Raw genomic sequence first — 6000 nt, 5'->3', positions numbered from 1 at the left:
TTCTGCTTCATTCCACCTAACACTCACTTCTTCAGGGTGAACAACTGCCCAGAGCAATCCAGTCCTGCTGCTCTCAAAGGATCATATAGGAATTATGCAGCTATGCTGTGGCCATGTAATGCTGACAATTTGAAAGAACAATTTGTAGGAGGGTGAGGCGAAAGAAAATGCTACAATAGGAGGTGGAAATTTCCTTAAAAAGCTATTATTCCACAAGAAGTAAAGATGAACAACATTTTTAATCTGTATATTTTTAAAAGCAGAATGTTGGTTGTTTATGTCTGTTGAAAGTTCATATTAAAAATAGTATATCTGGTACTGAAGAATGTTTGTAAAAAATCTGAGGTAGCAGTGGTGTCTCTGGAGAATTGTATTTGAGCACTTCATGTTCCTCTACTCCTCAATTGGTCGAGGTCATCTTTCTTCAAAGCACATCACAGCAAGGGATTCCTTTTCTCCTGAGGAGTAAGAAAATGAAGGATCATGGAAATTAAGTCCGATAAAGAAGAAAAATTAGAGTGAAAATTGTTCAGATTCTCATAGGTGCTGTTCTGAATTAAAGCTTTTTTAAAAAAAAATTAATTGAAAGGTTTTTTGTTTTGTTTTGTTTTGGTTTGGTTTTTTTCTCCATGAAAAGGGAAGATCTGTCCTCACATAGCTCTGTTTGGCAACCATTTGGAAACATTGCAGAATGGCCTACAGATCCCATGCACGTGCAGCCCTGATTTACCATCCTCTCTCATGTCTTCCATGGCTCGGTATCCCATCTCATGAGGTATCACACCAGACGAGAGGTCATTTTCAAAGGAGTATGCTAAAGACTTGAGTCCATTAACTCTTAGAATAAGGTTGGAGTAACTCCACTGAAACTAGTAGAAAATGCCTCACATGTTACTGGTGTCTAATTCCGAGCCCTCAATATATAAGACCCCAGCACATATTGGACATTGGAAGTTCATGTTTCTTGGCTGATGATAAGTGTCGCTGATTGGAGAATTCCTCTGGTTAGCATCAGGGACAAAGCTGGTGGTCTCTGGTTTTCTTCAGCTTTAATCCTTTAGCTGGTCAGGAAAGCTATTTCAGACAGCATTAGGGAAGAATACATGGAAAGGGGACGGAGGCCTCTGTGCTATGCAGCTTACAAGTCCTGAAGGAACAAACAGATAGGTTGCAGGGGACCTCTGAAATGGTGCAATTTATAGCAAAATTATTAAAGCTTTCATGCAGGGGGACTGACCATGGTAAACTGGTGGAGAGCTGGAGAAGTAGCTCAGAGCAAAAGCATCTTACATTTCTTATCAAACACTCCAAGGTTATCACAAACAGCCTCACACATTTGTGCTGTGGGGCTCCATTAAGTGAGATCCCTTCCCCAACAACTCACACTGCCTAGAAGTTTCTCTCAATAGCATTTTGTATGAATTTCTAGGTATTTTAACATGACCTATAATTACAGAGTTCTTTTTTTCTTTATTCAGTGAACAAAAGTGTTGGACTAAGTATCTTATTTTGAGGAGCTGACATTAATATTTAAATACTCTCTGGATCATCTTACCTTTATGTTTTGTACATAGGCAACCTAAAAAAAAGCAAGGGCAGGGGGGAAGGCAAAAAAGCAGCAACTGTGGGATTGTTTTCAATTTTTAAATAAGCTGGAGTATATTTAGACACCAGTAATTTTTGCAATTGTCTTAGAAACTTTCTTAGATATTGTATCAGGTTTTATATTATTTTTGCAAACTGTAAAGAAAAATACCCAAGAACTCTGATGAATGCAGTGACCATGCAATTTCCCATAGAACTATAATACAGGCAGCTCTACCACCAGAGAAATTATATCCTTCGGTATTTCAGACTGAATACTTATGAAGGTTCAACAGAATGTCACATTAGAAATTCTGCAGCTCCATTTGTTAATGATCCATGGGATTAGTTGGAGCACCCAAACTCAACCTTGATTACAGAAAGAAGGACAGGATGGTAGAAGTCACTCCTGAGCATAAGAGTCTGGGAAATTCTTTGCAAGCAGCCAGGAAAGAAGCAGAATCATGTTTCTGCAATCAGGAAAGATAACAGGACAACTAAAGATAAACACAGAGGACCCAGGCAGTGCTCTGCAGCATCTAATAATAGTTTGTTCCCTGCACCTGGATACAACAGGACTGTGGTCTAGAGGGATGAAGCATGTAAGGGATGGAAGGCAAAGGGTGGCTAAAGGCAGTTTGCTTTATGTTTTATAAAATCTCCTTCCTTCTCTTTCTTCCAAATCTGAGGTACTGAACTTTGCTTCCTTCAGACAATGTGAGACAACCTCTCTATCACCCACACATTCTCCCTCTCAAAATGAAGCAAAAAACCAAAAAGACAGGAACAAATATCCTGATCACTGGGGATGCGAAAGAGGAGTGAGGTCCTCTTCTCTATAATGAGTCTTGGCTTTGCACAGGACCTTTTTCCAGCCATCTCAAGACTGAGGTATTGACATGGCCTAGACGCACGAGTTCTTTGCTGTTGGAGACTGAGCCAAGCTGCTTTGGGAAGGAAAGTCTGCAAACTGCACTGGTGACTGCTGTCATTAAGATGAACATGGAAGCAGGGAGTATTGTTGCACTGTGGGTGGGACAAGGGACCGTGAGTGGCTACCAAGTCGTACGGCAGCAGCACATCCCCCTGGTGTCCCTTCTTCTCCTTCATTCAGTAAAGCCATCACTCAGGTGTAAATAAGAGACACTGCCATGAAGAGTCAAAAAAGAAAGCAGGATGGTAAGAGCAAAGAGCATACAAAATATACTTGTCTATTTTAAGCTAGTCATGAGCCAGAAGATTCAGTGAGACAACTCATGCCTAGTTATTATGTTTCTTCAGCAAAAGCCTGCAACAACATGTCTTTTAACCAACAGGACTCATGGCACAGCTGACATGGGGAGAAAATATATGTGGATTTGACAGGGTGTGCTCAAAGAGCTGCAAGAGCCGCGGGGCGCTTGTGACAAGCTCCTTTCTGACAGCACCAAAATTTCAGCACTGCAGCTCCTAGACACTCGCTTTGACAAAGGGGGAGAAGCAGAATCCCACGGTCACCCCGTCAGTGCCTTTCAGGGCCAGGGCAAGACAGTTGAGGTGCTGTCAGCATCAGTTGCACTGATGCTATGGGAGATTGCAGTGGTAATAACGATTAAAGTTAATAGGGATTTGTCTGAAATAAAATGAGTTTCATTTCTGTCAAGGTCCAATGTGAGACTAGGATCCCTTAGGATACAGGAAAAGGAGAAAGCAGGCACAAAGCTGTTTAAAATCTTAACATCAGTTTGGCTACTTGCTTCTGAACTAATATGTAGGTGGATGCAGAAATGAGGGAAGGAGAGGATGCTAATCAACACTGTGCTGCTAGTAGTTGTTAACAGAGGAAAACCAGACTATTGGCATTGATTTTTATGATCAACTCTTACTCTTTTCTTGGAATCACCAATGTCCTGGGGATTTAATGTTCCTGAAGCCTGGGATAATTCACTCTGATCTTTTAGAGTAAGATTAGGAGTGGAGGGAATCCATAGAAACAATCTGTATTGATTGTAATGTCATGCAGTTTTACTGCCTTTCAGTGTCTTAGGAAAAAATCAGTGCGAAATATTAAAAGGAATTTGCTTGGGTTTGGGCAAGGGTTGGGTTTTTTGTTTTCTTTTTTGAGTTTTAAGTGCATCAAGTTAAATGGTACCATGTCTCTAACTGAATTTTTGTTCTGCTTGATGGTGCTAGTGATTCTGAAGGCAATGCAGTTATCTGGATTGCAGCCTCAGCTACAAACAGAATTTAAACTTTTTAGGTCAGAACTCGAACTAAACATTTTACATTAGGAAATATTTGGAGTATTTATTTTTATGTCAGCATTTTGGCCTGACCATGGGTGTTCGATATTTATTGAGGATATTTTTTGCTGAGTACTTCTCCTTACCTCTTCCTATCCCTCTTACATGCATATATACTTTGCAGACCTTCCAGGCAGGTTTTAAGCCACCAAAGGCAGCTGCTCATTCAGCTAAGACAGAGAGGTCTTAGTAATGATTTCTTCAAATAGTTAACTATTAACTGGTTGAATGCCTGATGAAGTCATGCATTCTGCCTTAGCTGCTTAAACTCAAGGAGTGAAATATTTTCCTTTTCTTTATTTAGAAAAAAATCAGAAAAGTGATACTAACCTTGTTTACAAGGAAAGCTGGGGATTTTATTTAAGTACCAAAAGCCTGGCTCCCTATTTAGCCCATTACACTCTGTTGCTCTGTTCAACTTCAGGCAACATGGAAATGATCAGCATTTTGGAGAAAAACCTAACAGCAAACCCAAAGTAACTTATCTGCATGCTTGACCAAAAAACTACTAGCCTGACTTTAAACAGTGTTAGTCAATGCATACATGATTTTCGTTGTCTTCCATTCTTCTCTCTCACCCTTGTTTTCCCTCCAGATTAGTTCCTCTTCACCTCCCTTATTTCTTCCCTTTTTTACTGTACATTCCTTTATCTGATTACTGTAGGAATATAGTAACTACTTGATACGTTTCCTTACAAGTATATGCATTTGTATCTATCTGGATTTAATTCTTTTTTCCACTTTCTGACAAAGGGACACTATTTAATTGCAGACTTCACATTTCAAGCAGCTTCCAACAAGCCATAAGGGCTCAGAAAGAGAGCTCTCCAGAGCAGCTTTGCTTAGCATTTGCTCCACCTCCTCTTCGTGGGACTGCCTAACAAATAACATGCGGGCAGCCCATCTCAGTGAGCTGCGGGCACCCTGCCCAGCGCAAACCCACCGTGCCTACTCAGACAGATGCGTTCTCACCTATCACACAAGGTATTTCTCAACTATTCTGTGTCCACATTTGCTCGACTGCTACCTGCACAGATGCCTTCAGCAGGCGAGAGATACACTCAGTGTTACCTTCTCTCTGTCATCCTAAATGATGACCTAATTGTAAAAGGATAATTAGGTGCCCACTCTGAGCTGCAGCCTTATGTTACTTCCTCACCCGAGTGGCATCTATTCCCTTGGCCCGAGACCTCCTCTTTTACTGAAGCCCTGATATAAAATGAGACACCAAAACTTCTTTTTCATATCATTGAATGATCCCTTTCTTTTTGCTTCTTTAGAATTTAGCTTCTTTAAGGTATTTGGTCTTCCTCTTATTTTGTCACCTACATTCAGCAGAGAAAACATTTGTTCCATGGCACCACAGGGAGAAGTATTCTGTCCTCTTCCTTTCCCAACATGCCCTAAGACCCGCCGTAAGCTGTGGCCTCCTGCCTCTTGTACAGGACTCGAGAGTGACATGTCCCACAACCTGGCAAGGTCCAAAGCTGTACAGGTTTGAGAAGCCAGTGGTCTTGAGGGTTGCTCTTTACTGTCAGGCGGATAACATTAACAAAGGAAGGAGTGCTTGTAAAGGCTCTCTGAGCTTATTATCTGGGTCGAGCTTTGTGGAAGGCATTTTTTTGTAAGCAGCACATCCAAAAGTTTGGTTTGGTTTCTTTGGATGGGTGGAGACGCAGAAAGATTTCCACCCAGCGGGTCATGAGCAAGTTTCTTCCTTGTGATGGCCACGCATTGCTGTATGTGATCGTAACAGAGGTCCCTCCAGCCAGCCTGCATGGTGGGACAGCTTCCTGAGCAACTGTGGGAGTGCTTCATGCCTACACTCACATTGTATTCAAAACTCTTAATCAAAGCAGAATTTCTCTTGATTAAAAACAAGTGTTATGAATCATAGACAGTTGCAAATGACTGAAACTCTGTTGTTTGAGGCCTGGAGCTAGAATGAGCTGGAAAAAACCAGTGAAAAAAAGGGGTTTATGGACTCTCGTATTCTTTCTTTTATTATTCAGCTGCTTGATTTAAAAAAAGATTTTTTTTCTTAAAGAAAAAGAACTTTAGCATATGATGACAGTATTTACTCTGAGCATACAGAACCTTTTATGAAAGATTTAGGCGCATTTCTCTGAAGACT

The sequence above is a fragment of the Harpia harpyja genome, chromosome 22 (assembly GCF_026419915.1).
Source record: "Harpia harpyja isolate bHarHar1 chromosome 22, bHarHar1 primary haplotype, whole genome shotgun sequence".
In the NCBI taxonomy this organism is placed as follows: Eukaryota; Metazoa; Chordata; class Aves; order Accipitriformes; family Accipitridae; genus Harpia; species Harpia harpyja.
The sequence above is the reverse complement of the archived record's forward strand: the minus strand, read 5'-3'. Positions refer to the sequence as shown.